Source organism: Hippopotamus amphibius, chromosome 13 (genome assembly GCF_030028045.1).
Source record: "Hippopotamus amphibius kiboko isolate mHipAmp2 chromosome 13, mHipAmp2.hap2, whole genome shotgun sequence".
Taxonomy (NCBI): Eukaryota; Metazoa; Chordata; class Mammalia; order Artiodactyla; family Hippopotamidae; genus Hippopotamus; species Hippopotamus amphibius.
In genome coordinates this window covers 17,948,401-17,972,104 of record NC_080198.1, presented here as the reverse complement: position 1 = coordinate 17,972,104, position 23,704 = coordinate 17,948,401, and positions in this window count along the sequence as shown.

Sequence of the window (23,704 nt, the reverse complement as noted above, 5' to 3'; positions counted from 1 at the left end):
GATAATCCAAGGACCTGGGAATCCTCATCAGCGCTGGGCCTTCATCCTCCTTGACCTTCCCCACAGCTTTTTCATGGCAGAGATGATCAAGTCTAAAGCCCCTTCCAACTCTGGGAACCTAGGCTCTCACGGCCCCCCGAAAGAAGGTAGAGGGCAGAGGTGGCAGTTTCTCAGATGGATAAACAAGACCTGAGACCAGAATGGAAGTCTCTTTACTAATTTTTGTAAAATGGAAATATCTTCTGCTTTATGTTTTTAGATGATGGATATAAAAACTGCAACAAATACAGAAGTAAAAACTTATCACCTCTTTCAAAGCCCCTTGTGTCATGGCCTCTTCCTCAAAATAAATGCATCAATAGTCTGGTGTGCAGTCTTCTATGCCAGCCTTTCTTCAAATGTGATTTGCAGACCCTGAAGGTCCTGAGACCTGTTCAGGGAGTCTTCATGTCAAAGCTATTTTCGTCATAGTACTAGCACATGATTTGCCTTTTTCACTGTGTTATTTGCATCGATGGTGCAAAAGTGATGTGAGCTAAAATGACCACCTGAGCACAAATCAAGGTAGTAACACCAAGCAATACCAGTAGTCACTGGTACGGGTATCACCTTCACACACTTGCAGTCAAGTGAAACTGGATTTTTCTACAGATTGTCCTTGATGAAGCACTGCATATGATTAACTTTATTAAATCTCTACCCTTGAGGAAACCTTTTTCTTCAATATTCTTTGTGATGGAATGGAAAGTATGCACAAAGACCTCTTATGCATAATGATGTATCATGGTCGGCTCACAGAGAAGCATGTGTGTGATATTTGAGTTGCCAACTCAACTAGCCACATTTTTCATGGAACACCAGCCTCCAGAACTATGAGAAATAGATTTCTGTGGTTTATAAGCCACCTAGTCTATGGTCCTTTGTCACAGCAGCCCAAACGGACTAAGACAATCTATTAATATGTAAGGAGTCTATTATTGTTATTTAAATAAATAAACAAACAAATATATTTTAAACCCACATTTGGAAAAATGTCTTTGGAGTTCTGTAGTTAAGGGTATAAAGAGTTCTGAGACCAAAGTCTGAGAACATCTATTCAAACTATTTGATGCATAAACCCACTTTTTCACTTAAAAAGTATTAAGGAAATCCTTTCATGTCAAATATAATATCCAAAAATATAAATAATGGCTATCTTTTGTAAAGTGCTTAGAATGTGCTCAGAGATGGTACTAAGCATTTTGTATACATCAACTCATTTCTTTTACTTCTCACAAAAGACCTTGTGGGAGGTAGGTATGATTTCCCCTATTCTACACATGAAGAGACAGACACAGAGAGGTTAAGCTAGTTGCCCCAGTATACACAGCTCATTAGATGACCCAGCAAATTTTGAACCTAGGCACTCTGACTCTAGAGTCTGCAGGCTTCATAGTCATCAAAGGTATGAAAGTCCTAAGATTTCTGTGAATAAATGCACAATGTGTAGTTACACGTGACTAGAGTAATCTATAGGGCTTTAGCTAGGAGTAATTACATGATTTGGGGTGGGTGATTTACGTACCATGAATCATTAATCACCGTAAGCAACCCATGGTTTTGGTGTACCTGTTGCGTTTTCACAAGGAGCCCTCTGGTACTGGATAAAACTCAAAGACAAGAAAGGACTAGCCTCTGACCTGCAAACTATTTCAAGACCCTAGGTCAAAGCCAGGGATTATCCTGTCCAACTGAGTAATGCCTTTCCTAACCCCACCCCTATGCCCAAATCCAGCATCTGTCTTGGTATATGCTCTTCTATGATTCTGTACTTTCCCTTATGCTGTTAGTCCCAGTCTGTAATGATCTACGTCTAGTCTGGATTGCTCAAATGCCCCGCGCCCCAGACCACATGCTCCATGAGCTTAGGGACACAGGCTGTTTCCACTCATCCTCTATCCTCTGAACCTGGGACAGTGCCTGGCACACAGGAGCTGCTCAAGAGACATAAGAGCTCTGTATCCAGATCCTTGGATCCCTCTACTGTTTTCAGGCAACAGTAACCCTGCAACACTTCCTCACCAATCACTCAAATCCTTGCTTCCAGGTCTGTTTCTGGGGAACTCAATGCACATTAGACTGAACTGCGCCTCAATCATCTCTACACCCCTCCTGCCTCTTTGACACTTTAGATTTCTCCAATGAATGAAGACCAGTGTCTCATTTATAATCCTAGAGCTCGGGGGCAAGATTTACGGGGTGGGATGGGTAGGAAAGAAGCTATTCCAACAATATTCTCTAGAAATCTTGATAATTGAGATCTCTGAAGATGTGCTATCAACACTGGTATGCTGGAGTTGGTTCAAATTGGCCTCTGTGAGCCAACTGTTAAATATTCAAGAATTTTGTAAACTGATTGTTAAACTCTTGCTATTTGAAACTGACCATGGTGAGAGTATTAACACCACAGAAATTGACAGATGCTACAAATCAGGGCTAGTCTCCCTGCCTCCACCCCTCCCCACCCCACTGCCTCAACCCCACCCCCCAGAACCAGCTTCCCACCACACTACTGGGAATAGCATTTCAGGGCCAAAAAAAAAAAAAAGACCTGTACAACAAATAAAATATAGTGTAGTGGTTAAAACTCTGGGTTCTAAAGTCAGAGGGACCTGGATTCAACTGTACTGCCACTTATTGAGTCTTTGGCAAGTTAATTAACCTTGGGCAAGTTAATTTCTGTGCCTATATTTCCTCATCTGTAAAACAAATGGTGTTATCCATTTGCCTCTTGACATAATAAAGTGAGAAGTGCTTAGCTCAGTGTCCGGCATCTAGAAATAGCTCAATGAATGTTAGCTATTGTTAAGTCAGAAGAACCAAGAAACACAGAAAGTCCTAGAACACGATCTTGCAGACTACCATCATGGTATCCCCATGCTAGCAGACTTCACCTCAATGGTTTACTCATTCCAGCCCTATCAGGTCACCTTAACCCAAAGCTGTGGTGCTTAGTGAACTCTTGAAATTAATTGCTGGTGTCAGCTCCATATGCATCACATAAAAACCCAGCTCCAGACGTTGGCTTCTTCTATGGCTAGCTCAAAGAGGACATGAGCACTGGTACTTGGCCTCTGTGACTCCTTTCAAGAAAACACAACCATTCAAGGAAGATTTGTTAGCAGGGAGCTGAGCCCAGATAGCAGAAATCACACTATCCCTGAGACCAAGAACAAAATCACCCCATCAGATTTGGCAATTATTTAAACATGCCATACATATCCCAAGTCAAATGCAAAAGGTTATATAAAACTTCAGCAATTCTAGCGTGGTGTAGCTGGAGCTGCCAGCACCCTGCCCAAGTCTCTTTGGAACCAGCTTTCCCATACCCAATAGCTTCCTACCACTGCCACCTGCAAATTGGGCCACTCAAGCATGCCCTTGGGGGAGCTCTGAGCCGATGACCCAGGGGAGTTGGTGGCTAAATCCCTAGCTGCCTCACCCCTCCTGTAAGACAACACTGAGGCATGCTCCATAGCGCCTCCTAGAGGTTACCAGTGGGACTGAACCCAGCTGCCCACAGCGATGACCGGCTCTTTGACACACCATCTGGTCCCTTCTCTTCCTCAGTTCTTGACTTTCTTACCAGTGCTTCCTGGGTTCACCTCCCAAATAAAGTACTGGCACTCACTGCTTTATTGCAGGGTCGGCCCTGGCGGGGCGGGGGGTGGGGGGAACCCAACCAGAGACAAATAGATGCTGATCATTCAATAGCTACTATGTACCAGACAGTACTCGGTGCTTTCCTCTGCGGACTGGTGTTATATAGAGAGTGGGATCAGATTAGCAAAAGACAGGGAATTGAGCTGAGAGAAGAACAGCAAAGCAGGCCAGGATTTCAGATGAAGAGTTATTTCCCTCTGCTCTCCCTCCATCCTTCTGGGGTTGTGACATGCAATACATTTATCAAACTTGTAAATGTTGACTGCAAGCATTTTACCAAGACGCAGAGTTATGGGCTTGCTGGAGGAACCCTGGAGAAAATAGAGCAGATGTTTAATATCGAGCTTCCAGACTGACCTTTCCCAGCAGTAATAATAAAAGACAGCATTGATTAAGCTCTTCCTCTTCATCAGATACTGTGATCAAAAATGTGGTCACATTCAGTGGCCACAACAACACTATGTGGTAGGTATTGTCATATTTCATTTTATAGATGAGGAAACTGAAGCTCAGAGAGGTTAAGTCATTTGTCTAAAGACAATCAGCACAGCTAAGTGGTGCAGCCAAGGACTGGAACTCAGAATCCATGTTCCTGACCCATGGTTACCAATGTGCCAGGTAGTGAAGGAGGATGATCTATACATCGAATTCGCCCTTTCCTACCCCCTGGACTACAGGATCATCGCTTAGTCATCCTGAGGAAGTGCATTTCTCTGATATGTCCTCTTTTCAAGAAGGTACTGACACTCCTTGTGGAATACTGCAAGCCCCTCTCCTCCTTTCTCTACACTTCTGCCTGTGAGAGACTCCCATGTGCTCATTACAGGTACAGGTAGCGGGGAATGGAACCCACTGTGAACGAGACAAAGAAAACTCAGCACTGCCAGTTGCTGAGGACCTGGAAACAAGTCGTCGTGCTTTCATTTTCCATGGAAGAGAACTAAAGGTCACGTGTGACAGTCAGTCTGAACATTGGCTGTGAAATTAATTCTTTGGCCAAATGACTCAGTCAAGATGGAAACATTATTTTGTTCGCACTGGCATGAGCTAACATCTCCCAAAGAAAACACTGCTAAGGATCTGTGGGGTCTTCGAATGAAAGAGAAGTTCATTCTGTCCTGCAGTTTATACTCCTCCCCAAGTGACTTCGGTCTCCCTGCCCACTGCCCCGCAAAGACCTATCAGGAGTCAGGACTCGCCCAGCTCTATCTTTCCAAAGGTGTCAGAAGTTAGCATGACATTGAAATATACACACCGGTCCTTGATGCCTGATGAGTGAAGAAGCTCATGTGTGAAGGGGCTGGCTGCACACGCCTGCAGCACACGGACTGCCGGGGGAGCTGGGATCAGAGAGCGCTTGGCACTGGCCCAGCTGCTGGGGAGAGAGGGGTCGGGATGGCTTGGTTTCAACAAGCTGGCTTTGATGACTTGCCATTTGGCTCTGGGCTCTCGGTCCACCAAGTGCAGCCTGGCCAGGTCAGCCTGACCCCAGGTTGTCACCCCAGGGGACTGTCAAAGAGCATGTGCAGTTATTTACCCACAGCGGACCAGGCCTGGAAGACCAAAGTCTCAGTTGCTAGGGCTTTGGTGGGCCTCCTCTGGAACCCATTCTTCTGGCCTGCAAGTTATTATGGTTCCTGAGGAAACTGTGCTGGTCCCGGCCCTTCGAGTCCTCATATACATTCCTCCCCCTTCTGCTTTTCTGCTCTGTGTCCTGGGGTGACCGAGCAGGGGGAACAGGGGAAGACAGAGGGGACGAGGTTGCCCCCTGCCACTTGGGTTTCTGGGACTCTGACATCAGCAGTGTTGGCTGGGATGGGCCAAAGGATGCATGAGAGAGGTTGGAGGGCTGGCGAGGGGAGAGGCCAGGGAATCTCCCCAGCTTTCCACCTCAAGTGGCCAGAATTCAACAGGGCCAGGAATAAGAAAAGGGGAGGGCTTCCTAGGTGGCACAGTGGTTGAGAATCCGCCTGCCAATGCAGGGGACACTGGTTCGATCCCTGCTCCAGGAAGATCCCACATGCTGTGGAGCAACTAAGCCCGTGAGCCACAATTATTGAGCCTGCGCTTTAGAGCCCGTGAGCCACAACTATTGAGCCCATGTGCTGCAACTACTGAAGCCCACGCGCCTAGAGCCCGTGCAACAAGAGATGCCACGGCAACGAGGAGCCCACGCACCACAACGAAGAGTAGCCCCCACTCACCGCAACTAAAAAGAAAGCCCACGCACAGCAAAAAAAAAAGACCCAACACAGACAATAAAATAATAAATAAATAAATTTATTTAAAAAAAAGATAAGGGGAATGAGGCCAAGTTGTGCAAATACAAGGTCAGATACTGATTTTATTGAAAACTTTGATACTTTATTCCTTAAGAAATGCTTGCATTAAATTTGATATTTCAAAAACACTGCAAGGAAATATTATTTATGTTGATTGCTGCGTTTTCTGTTGCCCCTACAGAATCTGGGCACGAAGCAAGCATCTTCGCTTTAGCCTTGTTTCAGCCCTGCCTTCCCCTATGTGCGACATATTCACACGTACAGAAGGATCATCGATCCACAGGGTCTGACGCTACTTGATGTTCTATAAGCTGCTTTTGTTTACTCAACAACATGTGGCTGAACATAGTTCTGCCTTATCCTTTGCTTGAAATCATGTGTTAAAAAATATTGTACCACCCTTTGGTGTAGGTCTAGCAGTCTCTGCCAGTGCTCCACCCATGTCCCGAACATTTCTGTGTGCTCCAGCCACATGCTTACTGCTGGCACCTGCATCTCTGGCTTGGAGGTCTTCAGAATGCCGTGCTGCCTGTGAATGCAGCAGGGGCAAGTGCCAGAGAATTAACACCTGCCAGGAGCAGCTCTTGGCCAATGACTGGGGGAGTTGGTGTATCAATACCACAGTTCCCTCGCCCAGTGGATGGGGCAACTCTAAGGAGTGCACTCTACCCTGGGTTCCAGAGCTTTCCCTGTGGAAATAAGCCCCAGGTGCCCACAGTGGTACTGGGCTTAAAAACACATTTTCTACTGGCTGCCTGTTCTTCTCTGTACCACTTCTCCAGCACCTTCCAGGGTTATAACACCCCTCCCACCCCACATACACACCCCAACTTTGAAAAATAATTACACTCAAATCTTTGTCTCCAGATCTACTTCTGCTAAAACGGACATTCAGATTATTTCAGATTTTTCACTATTTAGATATTCACCACCTTTATGGGTTCTAGCATATTAACATGCTCTTTGGGGGGCCATGGTCCAAACTAAACAAGGACAATAGAGGTAGGTCACTGGTAAAGTGGAGAAAGGAAACACACTCAATTAGCATGATAACTTCTCAGAGTGATATTGAATAAAGTTATTTTCACCATGGGTTGTGGCATTAAAAACGTTGAGAAGGGAACTTCCCTGGTGGCGCAGTGGTTAAAAATCTGCCTGCCAATGCAGGGGACAGGGGTTCGAGCCCTGGTCCGGGAAGCTCCCACATGCCTTGGAGCAACTAAGCCCGTGTGCCACAGCTACTGAGCCTGCACTCTAGAGCCCGTGAGCCACAACTACTGAGCCCATGTGCCACAACTACTGAAGCCCAAGCACCTAGAGCCCGTGCTCCACAACAAGGGAAGCGTCTGCAACATGAAGCCCACACACCACAATGAAGAGTAGCTGCCACTCACCACAACGAGAGAAAGCCTGCACACAGCAACGAAGACCCAACATGGCCAAATAAATAAATTTATACTTAAAAAAAAAAACAGATTGAGAAGCATTGTGTTTGCCTACAAGACTATGCAATAACTTCTGTAATTCCAGTACTGGCACAGAGTAGATTATCAATTAATATTTGTTGTGTGAATAAAAGGGAGAGTAACTGATTAATGCTATGAACACAAGACCTTGCAACTCACCTGAGCCACCGAGCATCTGTGCCTTAAGATTCTCTAATTCCAGAATCAAGACAGAGAACAGTGCAACACCAAGGTCAGCAAGGTGAACTGCGGGCTGCTCTGGTGACACAAAATGGGGGTCCAGACTTTGGAGATGAAAATATGCTCTAGTTCTAAACAGCAGCAGAAGAATCCGAAGAACCTTCTCGAAGTGGGAATCGGGCTTCAATACTTCCCTTGGGAAGACTTCCGTACCTGTGTACAATGGCAGAAGCGTTTCCATCAAGTGAGTTGAGAGACTGGTCCTCCACCAGCTTCATCCTCTCACTCTCTCTGTCCTGGCTACAAAGGGTCAAGTATGACTCCATGAGATCCCTAAACCCCATTAATCAGCTCTAGACCCAATGCTCAAGGCAATGCCCAGGCAACGAAAGCAGAATTTTGCCAAAAACTGAACACCTCTACTCTTTCAACTGCTATCGGTTGACTCTAGAAGCATTTCCCTATGATGAGAAAAATCTAGTTCTTCCAAAAACTGATGAAGAAAGACTGTAACTTTTGCTGAAATCTCCTCATAGGAGTCCTGCCTTATGAACACATAAACCCCTATCCCCAATTCCCAACCAGCCACCAACCCCTACAGAGGTTGAAATGTTGACATTGGCCTTAAGTGGCCCTTCCCAGATAGTAACCCATCTGATCACTCCTAAGCCATCCACTCTCTCTTCCCTTGGCTCTTGCCCACACACAAGATTCCTGTTCTACCTTGGAGAACAGGCTCTCCCCACTCCAGGACCACCAACCCTGCTGGGAGCTTGCATCCCAAGAGCCAACAGGCCCCTTGGGAAGATCCAAGATGGTGGTCAGCCTTCCACCATCCTGGTGAAAGTTTTGTATGCTCGGCTTGGCTGCTGTTTTCTTCACGTGTCAGCATGTTTACCTTCACATCTGTCCACCCTCAAATCTTTGCTTCCAAGGAGACCACCCTGAAAGTGAGAGTCTGACCTGGCCTCCCAGTAAAGTATCATCATAAACTGTGCACAAAGAACAGTCCTTTCACCTGGAATCTCCAGGAACTGATGAGGAAGGACAGGATTTATGTCACATGAAGGCTGTTTCTTAGCAGCCTGGTTATTCTCTCTTACCAAAAAGGCACCTTTTGAGCTTCCCATCAATCATCCACCCATCTTCACCATATCACCTTGTAGGACCACTACATAGAATTGGCCTCTCAACCCAACAGACCAACCTGAGCAGGTTGGCAGAATATAGAAGGACTTCCTACATAAGGTCTTGATGGCCTCCTACATCCAAGAATGCTAGAGGCCAAGTCCAACTGTTCAAACACACTTAAGGTCTCTGCTTAGGCCCGGTCACACATATTGCATTCAGTAAAGCAAGCCACAAGGCCAAGCCTCAAATCAAGGGGAAGTATCCTCACACCTAAAGGGACAGGGATGTGAGGGAATATTTGCTCATCTCTAACGCAATCTATCACACTACCCCTCCAGCCTCCTCTGGAGCTCTCTACCTCTGATTTCCTTCAGCCATAATGCGTAAATCATGGTATCTCCAGCCTCAGGGCCTTTGCACATGATGTTCTTCTGCCTGGAAGGCTGTTTTTTCTTCCCAATCCTCTGTTACTCATTCTGATACTCCAGATTTAGGTTTCCCTCTTACTTCTCAGAGAAGCCTGCACGAATCCCCCAGATCAGGTTGGCTTCCCTGGTCGAGCCAGCACTCTGCACTACTCTGACATAGTTCCCTATCTCCATGCTTTTGCTCTTACTTTTCCCCTGCCTCTACCAGTGATCTCCTCCTGTCTTATCTTCATCCATCTGGCTTCTTCATGTAATTAATAGCTCAGCCTAAACCTCACTTTCCCTGACCACCCAATTTAAAGTAGCCCATCACATGCAGCATCACACTTATAACTGACACATTTTCTTAGTCCTTCCATTGTTATACTCACACATACACCCCAGGGCACACAGTGTAGAAAACACTTTAGGGTTACCCCAGCAGAGGGGCAAGGGAGCTGGGGCATTTATCCACCAACTCCCACCAGGCACTCATTGGCTGAGGGCTACTGGGGACTTGGGCAGGTGATGACACCCTGGAACTTCTGGACTGTCCTGTACCAGTGATCTCGGGTGGCCTCGGCCCGCAGCAGCTTGAAGCAGGGTTTCAGCTCCCGGTCAGTGATTGAGGTCGGGTAGCAGTGGTGAGGGCACTGAATCCTAGTCACTGGACCAGTGGTCAGTGACAAGGCCCTGGCCCTACGGCTTTGCAGAAAAGAATTCCCACAAAGATGGAAAGTAGTGAAACAAGTCAAGTTTTTATTAGGGGAAAAAAAATGAGCAGAATACGTGTTGATAGACACACGGGCGGACTCAGAGAGAGAGTCTCGCCCCCGTGGCAGCTTGAATCACTTTTCTTCCATGTTTCCTTTGACCAGTCATTTTGATTTGCCTGGTTCAGAGTCCCTATTTGCTGTATTTCAGGATTTTCCCACGTGTGTGTGCGCATCTCTTAGCCAAGATGGATTCCACCGAAGAGGCCTATGGGTAGGGGTGGCCACTTGGCATCACTCCCCATCTGACCCCCAAGGAAGCTTTCTGCGCATGTGTGGTAGGGGGAGGTCTGCTGACCTCGAGAATGAAGACTATATGGTCTCTTATCTTCTATCTGGGCAGGGCCCTGCCTCCTCTCCCAATTGTCCTGTCATTCCTGTCTCAGAGTATAGGTCCACAGGGAACCAACTCAGACCATTTGCCCTGGTCTGTCTCCTGCCTCACCAGGGGCTGAACTGGTCTGGGCAGCCAGAGAAAGCCCTCAGGCAATGACAGCTGAAGGAAACCATTTGGTCACCTGAGGCAGAGGTAAGCAGGACACCATCAGGGTCTGAGACAGACTCACTGAATGAATGCACTGAAATCCAGGTGGAGGTGCTGACGGAGGCCAGCCAGTTGAGGAATGGGGCCGTCGGGGCAAGGGGGAAAAGACAAGAGAAATGCTGATATGCACTTTTATGGCCAAGCATAAAAGGGGGGGTCTGAAGCAGCTTGTGGGGGTGTTCGGAGAGAGGGACCTTCCTAATAGCCATGACTCAGCCAGGGGTGAGCCTAGAGTCCAGGCTCAGGTTCACCAGTAGTTATTTGTCCGTGTGCTCCTGGTTTCTCAGAGGTAATAGTCAAAGCAGAAACTGAGTGTGTTGCTGCCTTTAAAAAGGCTTCGAACATTCTGGAAAGAGACTCCAATTTAATAGTGGGAGAACAGGAGGAAAGGAAGTGGTTGCAGAGTCTGGAGGGAAGCTAGGAATCCTGCCTCCTCTTCCCAAGCCCCCAAGGATGTACAGACGTGTGTGGGTAAGTCCTTCCTCCCCACAGCAGCTGCCTGTTGAATTCCAGGTTGGGTTTAATCCAGGTCTTGTCTGAGGCTGTTCTATCACCTCTTAACACCTACAACTAAGAAAAAAAAGAAACAAGAAAGCTCAAAGCAGCCAGCCTCTCTGATGTGTGAGCAGCTCAGACCAAGGCTGGTGGCTGAACTCATTTATAATGGAGGCTGACCTGCCCTGGCCCAACCCTGGGGGACCAGTGATCTCTGGAAGCTGGGCTGGGGCCTCACACCTCCCATCACCTCTATTTCTGCGGTCCCCTCCGCTGTGCGCCACCTCCCCTCTGTCTTCAACCAGAGCGCGTGCTAAAGCCAGACTGCTGTACCCAACACTGCACTACCCCCAGGCGTGGCCTTGTCAGGGGAGGATGCTGGGGGCCCTCTTCCCCTTGGGGCCACAAAGCAGTGTAGTTAAGGACCCAGGGTCCAGGGCCAGGTGGCCTGGGTTGAGGTCCTGGCTATGCCATCGGCTAGCTACCCCCCCACCCCCAGCCAGTCCCGCTTCCCCTACATCCCCTTCAGTAAGAGCCTCTCCCCATACTGAGGTGAGCCTGGTGTCTACCTCCTTCATCTGGGGCTCAGTGAGGACACAGAATGCTGTTTTCTCCAATGAGGTCCCTTCCCAGAAGAATTCCCAAGGCAATTTTGACTTAGCAATTTTGGTTTTAGGCACAACTCTAAAAACTTCCCCCGTGTATCAAGTCAATTATTAGATCAGGGGCACCTGCTCAGAATTACTGGGGAGGGGGCAGAGCTAATAAAACACCTGTCTTTAGGCCCCACCCCACATGAAGACTCGCCTTTGCTTCTCCCCAGAACCCTGCGGGATAGCTGTACGAATGAACCCCTTTCACCACAGACAAAACTAGGCTCAGAGAGGTTAAGAGACAAGCCCAACACGGTGCAGTTAAACTGTAACAGAGCATGTCTTCAATGCTCTGGTCATAGGCTCGCCCTGTGGCTCCCAGCTGCCGAAAACACAGCGAGCCCACTGCGTGGTGGCCCAACTCAAACGTGGGGGTCCTTTGGGGAGGGTGACTTTTGTCTCCCCTCTGGTCGAGCATGGGAGAGAGCTCCATGAACAGTTCTGACAGAGCTGCCCTTCAAAGCCAGCCTCTCCCACTGCAAGAAACTCAGATTTCAGAAACCACGTCCCCATGGCTGGGCTCATCCCCTCCCCCTGTTTCTCAGTTCTCTGGCATTTTGTTTGCAGGGGACCCCTGCTCAAACACTTCACCCGTGCCTTCGATGCAATTATAACGAGCACCTTGTACGCACCAGGGGCTAGAACGAGGCATTGTGAATAAGACAGAGGCTCTGCCTTCATGAAGCTTCTATTCAAAAATCCAAAAGCATCGATGTTAGGGGGCCAGAAGTGCTAGTAAATAACATCAGGCAGGGTGAGAAGGACAGAGCGTGGAGGTGGAGAGGTGTCATTTACTTTAACTCCAAAAAAGAAAGAACCAATACAAAACATAACCCCAATGCCGGTATTACACTTAAAATACTCAAGAAGAGTTTCATAACATGCTCTGAAGGCCACCAGTATTCATATTCCTCCATTGTTTGACATATTTTGCTGGCTTGCCTGGGAGGAACCTAATTTAGATTCTGATTCAAACTAATCTTTCAGTTATACACTCCCCATTTCCTGTCTTTGTTTTTGTTTCTGGCAGATTTCTGTTGAAATGAGTAGGTCATTTGTCCTATGGAATTTCACACGATCTGGATTCTGCTGACTGTACCCCTGTGTTGTCATTCAACCTGTCGGGAGGTGCCTTTTTAAGTAGGGTGTGGATGAGACATTTGCGCAGAGACCTGAGTGAAGGAAGCCAGAGAGTGAGTTCTGCAAAAACCCGAGGGTGAGGGGGTCCAGCTCAGCTTCCATTTCTCCTGCTCCCAGTCTTGGCCTCTGAAACCCCATTCTTTTTTCATATAAGTGCCCTTCTGGCTATAACAGGTAACCCGGCTGCCTTCATCAATCTGCAGTGAAATATTTGTGGTTAAAAGCGCTTGGCCTTTAAAATGTGGAACAACCCAAATATCTATCAACAGAACGAATCGACACAGAGCAGCATATGCATACAGTGGAATACGACTCAGCAATGAAACACGAAGGCACCGCTGATTTGAGCAGGATACACGTGGGTCAATCTCAAAAGCTTCATGCTGAGTGAAGGAAGCCAGGCACAAAACATGACACGATGCCATTTATGAAGTTCAAGAATAGGCAAAACGGATCTATGGTGATAGAAGGCAGAATGGTACTTTCTTTGGGGGTGATGACTAAGAAGGGGCATGAGGGAACTTTCTGGAATGGTGGGAATGTTCCCTATCTTGATCGGGGTGGTGGTCACATGGATGTACAGGGAGGTAATAACGCATCACGCTCACTTAAGATGCATGTCACCTCCTACCTGTAAACTATACTTTAAAAAAATAAAAATGGAAAAGCAGGTGAACTGTGAATTCTGGCAGACATGGGCCCTGGTTAACAGTTTATTAACCTTTCTCAATTCTCCTAACCGCTCAGGACTTCAGTTTCTTCAGCTTAAAATGGGACTAATACAACCCACTTCACTGGCATTGCCTGCCAAGCAGTTAGTGCAGAGCCTGGCACAGAGGAAGCCCTGAAAAAAAACTGAGCTGTTATTCCTGAATATCATTCTAATACCCCTCCCCCAATCCCTGGCAAGCTCAGGATGACACTGCAAACCAGCCGACTCCACCTTCGTCTCTGTTTCCTGCCACACCTCTCTATCAGGCTCATGGAAAGCCTTGGACATGTAACGTGTTCATTAACACTACGCACATAACCTCCCACTGCCGTGCTTTTAACACGTTGCTTTTATGTGATCTAATTGCAGCCACAGCGTGGCTCATCACATTTTGTGGGAAGCTTGAAGATGCCGATGGCCCCCTCCTGTGTGTTGGGCGGCGTGGCTGCCAGTGCCTGCCAGGTCTCCTGGAGCCTGGAGACAAGGGAGTTTGCTGGAAAATATCCTTCTCATCTGGAATCCTTTCTCTGAGGATGGTCTTGGCAACGCTGTTGCTAAACACTTGCACCTGTTCATTAATGTATCAAGAAATCACTGCTTGTTGGGAAGTGTCATCCCAAAACTGACTTCTTCCTGTCCCTCTCCTTTCTTTGCTTTTGATTCTTGAAGCTTTTCTTGAAGCAAAAGGTTATTTGCCTGGATCCACAGTATGGACTATGCTACCCCCAACTCAGCACGGCTGAGCTCCCACTTTCCTTTATGGTAATAGCTCCCTTGGTGACATCTTGGTCCAATTCTGGAAATTTTCAATTATTAGAGAAGTTCATTCCAAGGTATAAGGCTTAGTATTTTTGCCCCAAATTTTTCAAATGTTGTAAATGTACTGAAGTATAAAAGAGGTACAGAAAAGTACACAAAACACAGAAGTACAGCTCAATGAATTTGCATAAAATGAACACATCTGTGTAAACTCTATTCAGATCAAGAAACAAAACAAGACCAAAATCTTAGAAATTGCTTTGCTCCTTTCCTATAATTGCCACTCCACACAAGCTAGCCACTATCTTGACTTCTGACACCGCAGATCTGTTTTGCTGCTTTTGGAATTCCACGTGAATGAAATCCAACAATATGTATACTCATGCATCTGGCCTCAGCCACTCAACATTTTGTTTATATTGATGCATCTCATGGCCATATAATATTTCACTATATGGTTCTATTACATTTTATTTTTCTACTCTACTCATTCTTGATTTTTAAAAATTTCACCCTCAAGCACAATTCAGAGATTCAACGCAGGCAAGCACTGTGGCCACCAGCTGCTTAAACTTGGCAATGGGGGGTGGGGGGGTCTTCTTTTAAGAAACTTCAATCCCATTTATAATAGCATTAAAAAAATAAATAAAAATAAATTTAACCAAGGAGGTGAAAGATCTCTACACTGCATGCTATAAAACACTGAATAAAGAAATTGAAGGTGACTCAAGTAAATGGAATGATATCCCTGTTCATGGATTGAAAGAATTAGTATTGTTAAAATGCCCATACTACCCAAAGCCTTCTGTAGATTTAATGCAATCCCTGTAAGACTCCAATGATTTTTTTTTTACAGAAACAGAGAAAACAATCCTTAAATTTGCATGGAACCACAAGAGACCTGGAATAGCCAAAGCAACCCTGAGAAAGAAGAGCAAATCTGGAGGCATCACACTTCCTGGTTTCAAACTATTTTACAAAGCTATTATAATCAAAACAGTATGGTACTTGCATAGAAACAGACACATAGATCAATGGAACAGAAACAAGAGCCAAACATAATCTCATGTATTTATGGTCAACTAATATTTGACAAGGGAGCCAAGAACACTCAGTGGAGAAAAGACAGTCTCTTCAATAAATGGTGTTGAGAAAATTGGATATTCATATGCAAAAGAATGAAACTAAACCCCTTAAACCACCCACAAAAATTAACTCAAAATGGATTAAAGAATTAAATGTAAGACCTGAGACCATAAAACTCCTAGAAGAAAACAGAGGAAAAAAGCTTCCTGACAGGCATCTTGTGGATGATTTTTTTGGATATGACACCTAAACCACAAGCAACAAAAAAATAAACAAGTGGGAGGCACATCAAACTAAAAAGCTCCTGCACAGCAAAAGAAACCATCAACAAAATGAAACCACAGTCTACACAATGGGAGAAAATATTTGCAAATCACAGATCTGATAAATGGTTATTACACAAAATATATGAAGAACTGATACAACTCAACAGCAAAAATACAAGTAATCCAATTTAAAAATGAGAAATATAGATAGACCCTGAGGGCATTATGCTGAGAAATAAGTCAGAGAAAGACAAATACAGTATTGATCTCATTTATATGTGAAATCTAAATCTGAATATATATAACTGAATCACTTTGCTGTACAACTGACACTAACACAATATTGTAAAAAAAAAAAAGAAAAATTCAAAAAAAAAACCTCATAGAAACAGAGATCATATTTATGATTGCCAGCAGCAGGGGCTGCAGAATGCGGCTGGGGGAAATTGAGTGAAAGTGGTCAAACTTCCAGTTATAAGATGAATACATCCTGAGGATATCACATACAACATCATGGCTATAGCTAACAACATGGTTTTGTATATTTGAAAGTCGCTAAGAGAGTCAATCTTAAAAGTTCTCCTCACAAGGAAAAGCTTGTAACTATGTGAAAGGATGCCTGTTAACAGCTTACTGTGCTGTTCATTTTCACAGTGCACAATACACACACCAAATCCTCATGTCATACACGTTTGACTTATATGATGTTTTATGTCAATTATATCTCAATAACAACGGAAAGGAAAACAAAAGGCGAGCTCATCCCCACCTTCTTAGGTGTGGGCTTCTTCAGGATTGATGCCTGAGAGAGGGAGGGAGGAGGCAGCGGTCTCCTTACCTGAATGCCCACGTGTCAGTGCTGGCCAAGTGTCCCTGGCATTGCTGGTTCCCAGTGGCTCCATGAGATGCTGACCAACCTTGTTGCCATGGTGACCACCACAAAGGCGGCTGTGTTTTTGCCAGTCCCTCTCCAATGAGGACGTTTTCTCCCAGAAGGGTAGCCGTGTCTCCTTTTGGCACCAATAGCAATTCAAGTTCATGACTTTTCCATGTTGGACACCCCAATGTGTGAACCAGTGGCCTCCTGGGTAAGCCCTACTGCTCCTTCTCAGACTCCGACCTCCATGCTTTTTCATGCGGAGCTGCAGGAAGAGCTGGGGTCTGCACCTTCCAACTGCAATGAAGAATGGACCTTGTCCTGGAGTTGCCCCAGCTTCCTCCAACCGCGATACACCACGACCCCATCAAGCCCTGCTGTCACGGGCCATCTCTAGACCAGAAGCAGGCACAAGGCTCCTTGCTCAAGTTCACCCCCCAGCTTCTCAGTGCAATGCTCCTCTCCACTGGCTCCACCAGGAGTGCCTGTTAGCTTTGGCAGCTCAGCAAGCAAGCAAGCAACCGGGGAACACGAGGCCACGCTCTGTTCCTCGGAGGCTTTGCTAATGATCACAAATAGAGTAGAAGCCGTGGTGCCCCGTGGATCCCTTCAGCTGTTACTACTTTAGTACTCACAAGCCTGACTCCCAATTGCCAGCACCTGAATCTCTTTGCCTGCAGGCTTTCTCTGATTGCTGGGGCCCACCCTGCCCCAGCATGCCATGGACTGAAATTTCCAGGGAATTAACCCCCTCCAGGATCAGCCCCTAATCAATGGCTCTCCAGGGCTGGAGAATAAATACCCAGCCTCTTACGTGGAGTATCTCTGAGGGCACGTTCTCTGCTGATATCTCACTCTACAACACCCCCTTTTAGGGGCTCCTTTCCCTTCCCTGACTCACTTCCCCATCCCCCTCCCAGTGTTTCCTAGGGTTCCCTACAAATAAACTGCTTGCAATAACATTCCTGTTTTAGGACCTGCTTCAAGGCAAACTCAAACTATGACAACCCATGTTTCTCTTGCGATCTCCCTCGCCTAGCTTCAGAAAGGGGAAATGTCCCTAGGTCTCCCTAGTGAGGATACAACAGCTTTTAAAGAAGGAGAAGGAGGAAGAGAAAAAAAAAAAGTGGTTTTCCCCTACTTACAGTCTTTTGTTACTTCTTTCCAAGGCTGGTCCTCACATCCAGTCTTCCAGGCTTCTCTCAGCCACCAGGGATTTACATTCTCATTTTTCTTCATCTTCCACCAGGGACCCCTCAGCAGGGCTTAGAATATTCTTGCCAGCTCCTTCGCAGTCCTGGATGGCTGCCTCCTAAAAACAGAACAGCTCTTGGAACCTCTAGCAAAGCAAGGGGCTACAAATTGCTCCACTAATGGTCTCCACTGGGATTTCAGAGACAAACTCCCATTGTAAGATTTCTGGGTCAGGAACTTCTGCCAAACTCCCAAATATTCCTCCTGTTGTTAAGCCGGAGAGACCAAAGCTCCAAAATACTCAAGTTTCAAGTTCATATCTGCCTCCACCGGGTCCTCTTGGAGACGGTGAGGCTCACTGATTTGGCCCAATTTCAACATGATTTGATTTGCAGGTGGCTGGGGCTACAGCATTAAGCAGAACCCTCCCCTGTATCCTCGACAGAGGGTCTAAGGTTGGACCTCTGGGGTTCAAGGACTGCCCCTGAATACTGCTGACAAAATTGCCTGGGCATCTGTTCACCTGCATTACTCTGAGTAGGTTTCAGCGCTTCCCAAAACTTCCCAAAGTGGCCCAGGACCCTGAGTCTTTAGTAGGAGAGCAGATTATTTGAAAAATAAGTAACTTTTCTGGGCTCCAGTGATCCCACATCGACTTCACCAAGAAGACATATGTAACCCAATTACGTCCCATTGACCTTAGGGGTGGGTTCTACGCCATGACGCACCCCCAAGCAACACAAACTCGGCTCCAGAAAACCTGGAGGAGCAATGTAAGGCTTTTCCCAGAAGACATGAAAGGGCAGCAAAGACTGAATCACACTACATCACATGTGCTAACTTTCGTCTGGAGACATTTCTTTTCCCAAATTCTCACTCACAAAGGCAGCTGCACCCCCAATCCCCTTTTCCTGCCTCTTCCTCAAGACCTCTCTTGCCCCTTTCTCTCACTTCTCCTATCCCTTTTCCCCAAGTAGCTTGGAGGCTTTTCTGACGTAAAGCTACTTGGCCTCTCTCAGCGGCTCCTCATTCTCCTCTCAACTCATTCACGGGGCAGCTCAGGAAGGGGCTGAGGAGGGACTTATATGTGGTTCACCATGGTTGCAGACCCCGAATTACAATTCTCTGCTGATCCCAAATAAACCCATCTTTGCTGCAGAAATATCTGGCTGTCTATTTGCTTTAGGTCAACACTTCTAAGGAAGGGAGTTTCAGGACTTCCCTGCCAGTCCAGTGGTTAAGACTCAGCGCTTCCACTGCAGGGGCCGTGGGCTGGATCCCTGGTCGGGGAACTAAGATCCCACATGTCACGTGGCATGGCCAAAAGATTATAAATAAATAAATAAATAAATAAATAAATAAATAGGCTGAGGAGGGAGGCAACACCAGCATAGAAGTTTCTAGAAGGGAGTGGAGGCAAGTTATACACAAATAGTTTTGTTCCTGTTGTACACTTTACACTCACTGGGTAGCTAGAAATGAAATTGAGGAACTGGTTCTCTTTAAAACTTAAACTGTACTATGAAAAAAAGTGAGGCAGAGCTATTTGAACAGAAGGATATTTAAGATATAACAAGCAGGGAGACTATGGTGAGGCCAGCCTAGGGCCCACCTGCAGGACCCTGAAAATAATGTTTCTTTAAAAGTGAGATGCCTGGGGCACAAAATTTAAGGAGGCGCTCACCCCCCGGCGGTGGAGGTGGGGAGGGTGGCACTGACCCTGCACCAGTGTGCAGCTCGGAGTGAGTGCCTCCTTAAATTCTGCACCCTAGATGTCTCACTCAAATCACCCTCACCCTGGCCCAGATACTCAAGGAAAACAAATAAGGCAGAATCACCCCACACACAGGATTATAATCTCACATGTAAACACTCTACATGTGTGTGAAATATACAAAAAGATCTGGTGGGGATCATGCCAAAACAGTCACGTGATTCATCCCTAGCCATAGGATTGGAGGGAGGTAAGAAGACCTTCCCTCCTAACTTGACCCATTGCTGCACTGTTTGAAGTTTCAAAATAACAATCTTTCAGGGCTTTAGTAATTTTAGACAATCCAGAAAAATAAACAGAATAATAAACTGTATTACGTGTCAAAGGGCCTGCAAAAAAAATATTAAAAGAAAACAGACTGTCAGGGGTTTCTTCTTGGGGTCAGATGCAAATGGTGAAAATTGAGACACGCATGGAGGATTCTTTCCCCCTCATTTCAAAGCACCCTCACTTGGGCTGTTTCTCTCCGAAAATGAATGCAGCATGGCCACCACCTCTGATTCACCCAGTCTGAGGTTTGCTTTTGCAGCAGAGTTAAGTCAGCATTCCCCTGGGATGCAAAAGCAGCGGGATGGTGGTTTTCCCTTTCTCTCCCCTAAAACGGGGTTGCATAAAAAGATGACAATCAGTCCAGCTCTGCATGGCAGGTCAGAGAGAAGAGACGGGCAGAAGGGGCCAGAGGGAACAAACGTCCAATGTCTGGCCAGTTGATACACCTGGCAAGCCTTTTAGCCATTAGTGAAGAAGCCCACAAATTAGACTTTTTTTTTTTCAGACTCTAAACTTTCTCATCAGATTTATCCACCTGTCTGAGGCTTCCCTGGTGGCGCAGTGGTTAAGAATCAGTCTGCCAATGCAGGGGACACGGGTTCGATCCCTGGTCGGGGAAGATCCCACATGCCGTGGAGCAACTAAGTCTGTGCGCCACAACTACTGAGCCTGCGCTCTAGAGCCCATGAGCCACAACTATTGAGCCCACGTGCCACAACTACTGAAGCCTGCGTGCCTAGAGCCCATGCTCCACAACTAGAGAAAGCCCACGCACAGCAACAAAGACCCAACACAGCCAATAAATAAATACATAAATATATTAATTGAAAAAATTTATCCACCTGTTTTATCCAGCTTTTTCAGGGAAACTTTTAAAAATTCACATGACTCTAAGGGCAGAAAAGTGTAACTTGCTCTCTTCCTGCCTGGCATCCTCTTCATTTCCGTAAGTACCTGACCTATCCTGCCTGAGATGAGTTCTCCATCTTCTGCACCAATTCCTTCATTCTTGGGCCCAGACAGGTAGGAGACAGACCAACCCTATTGCCCAAGAACTGGTTATCAAGACCCCAGAGAACTGTGAGCCTGCTGGCCACAACCCAGACAGCCCAGAGCAGTGGTTCTCAGCTAGGGGTGACTTATTCTGCAGGGGATGTCTGGAGATATTTTTGGACATCACATCTTAGGGAGAACTACATTCATTCCTAGTGAATGTAGGCCAGGGATGATGTTAAACCTCCCATAATGCACAGGACAGTTCCCCACAACCCAGAATGACCTGGCCCCAAATATCCACCATGCTGAGACTGAGAAACCCTGCCCTAGAGTCTTGCTACTCAAAGGATGGTCCTCGGACTACTAACATGGATATCCCTTGGGAGCTTACTAGAAATGCAGAATCTCAGGTCCCACACAGACTCCAGGTTGACATACAGCAGCAAGTTTGTCTCATGTCAGGACAGACTCCTGTAAGGGGCAGCAAACTCTTTCTGTAAAGGGACAGATGGCAAACATCGTGGGTTTTGAGGGCCAATCTCGGATGCAACGACTCGACTGTAACTACTCAGCTGGGCATACACAGCATGGAAGCAGTTCTCCCTAGAAGAAGAAGAAGAAGAAGAAGAAGACACCCACCTCTGTCACATTTCACTGGCCAAAGCAAGCCGTGGGGCCCTGCCTACTTTCAAGAGGGAGGGGATCTGTGCCCAGAAGGATGGCAATTCCTGATGACTACCCAGATCCACCCTCCCCAGAATTCCCAGCCCTGTGCCCCTGTGTGAGTCCATCAAGGGTTGGAAGAGACTTGGGCAGACCTGCATCCCAGGTTTGGCCTGAACGGTTTCGTGAGTAACTCATACCTTCCTCACGCCCTCCTAAGGAAGGACAGTGCAAACATTCGTGGATCCAAATGCCTGCTGTGTGCCAGGCACTTAACACACCTCCTACCCTTCCACCCTCAAAAGAGTTTCAGGAGGTGGGTGTCACCTGCCCTTTCTTTCTCTCTCTTTCTCAGGTGTTGGGGGTTTTTCGGGGGGGGTGGGCACTCCACAAGGCATGCAGAACTTCCCCAGCCGGGGATGGAACCCACGCCCTGTATACTGGAAGTGTGGAGTCTTAACTGGACCACTGGGAAACTCCCTGCCTTTTCCAGAGGAAGACACAGAGAGGTGATGTGACGACCCAAGGCCACCAGCTAGTAGCTGATAGAGTTAGGACTCAAACTCAGGTCTGATCTCAAAGCCTACACATTTTAACATCCTCATGACCAGATATTTTCTGAACACTTACTAGGTACCAGGCATCGTACATACTTTTTTGTGTTTTTAATCCTCACAATAACCCTATGAAGTAGGTATCATTAGTCCCACTTCATTGATAAAGAGAAGCGGCCAAGAAGTAAAGTAATATGTCCAAGGTCACACAGTCACTGGTAGAACCAAAATTCTAACCCAGATCCGCTGATTTCTAATAATTTCTAGTGCGAGGACATCCATTCCATAACCGAGGTCCTAGGGCACTATGGGTGCCCTGCTCATATCACTTGGGCCTCATCACTTTATGGTCATCAGCTGACTTCAGGCTATTAGGATCTGCATCTCTTTGCCTGAGGCCTTTCTCGGAAGCCACACAAGGGATGCTGCTCTGTCTGTGCTCATGGAAGGTCACCAAAGCCAGGAAATCACCACCACAGGACCAGCACCCCACCCCACCCAGCTCTCAACCAGAGACTACTGGAGTGGGTACATGAATATCCCAGCTCCTTTGCCTCCTGGGTGCAGTGACTCTGGGGCATGTGTTCTATACCGGTTCCCAGAGCCCCCAGGGGATAAAGCTCCAGTCACCCCAGAAGCAGCTGACTTGATCACGCATCCATCCTTTGTTGGCTACCACCTCAGGGTGTCAGCTTCAAGAAATAAAAATTAAAGGACCCCTCCAGTTAAATTTGAATTTCAGATAAAACTGAGTTATTTTTTAGTATAAGTATTCCCCAGGCAATATTTGGGACATACCCTTAAAAAAAATCTTATCTAAGAAATATTGCATAGGACGTGCTTACACTTTCAAAATTACTTGTTGTTTACCTGAAATTCACATTTAACTGGGGTCCTGCACTTTATCTGGCAACCTGCTGCCACCCTGTCCTGTGCTGCATCCCCCCTTCCCCACCTGTGCTGCCCATACAAACGGCGGGCACTATATCTTGGTCTCAGAGTCTGTGCCAGGGGGACCTCAAGCTAAGATGGAGCGTTAACGTAATGAGAGGTAAAACACGTCTGCCCACAGCAGAGATTTTACTGACGCTTTAAGGTCCATCCGGACTCCTTGGGAGCCAGGACAACGGGGCCTTCAGCCCACCTCCCCAAGAACCATTTTAAATACTACTTATACAGTTGACCCTTGAATAACATGGGTTTGAACTGCACGGGTCTACTTATATGCGGATTCTTTTCTACTGTAAATACTACAGAATTACAAGATCCAAGACTGGTTGCATTCAAAGATGCAGAACCACGGATGCAGAGGAACAACCCACAGCGAGAGCCTACAATAAATTACAGGCGGATTTTCCACTTTGCAGGGGACCGGCCCTCTTCAACCCCTCACTGTTCAAGGTCAACTGTATAGAGAAGAGAAATCTTTCCTCCTATGTCGCCAATGCAAGCACAGCTTGGCGCTTCCTGTGGGGAGTAGCCCTCCTTGTATGCTCCGCCCATAAGCGCTGAGAGATGTACACATTTCTAGACGTTGTATCTGGGATTCCCTCCACTGTGTTCAGCACTGATCAATCAGACAGATAAATATTCAGGATTATACGGGTCAGATTCTGTTGCCATGGAATGGCCATCCCACTCTCCACCTTCCCTGCTAACTTACCCAATCTTATTCACCTCCTTCAGAGCAGCTGTGTCCTTCAGGAAAAACCCAAGCAATCCCCAGAGTGCATCTCTTTTTCAGTCCAAGGCAACCCTGGTATCTCCATTGTTGTTACCA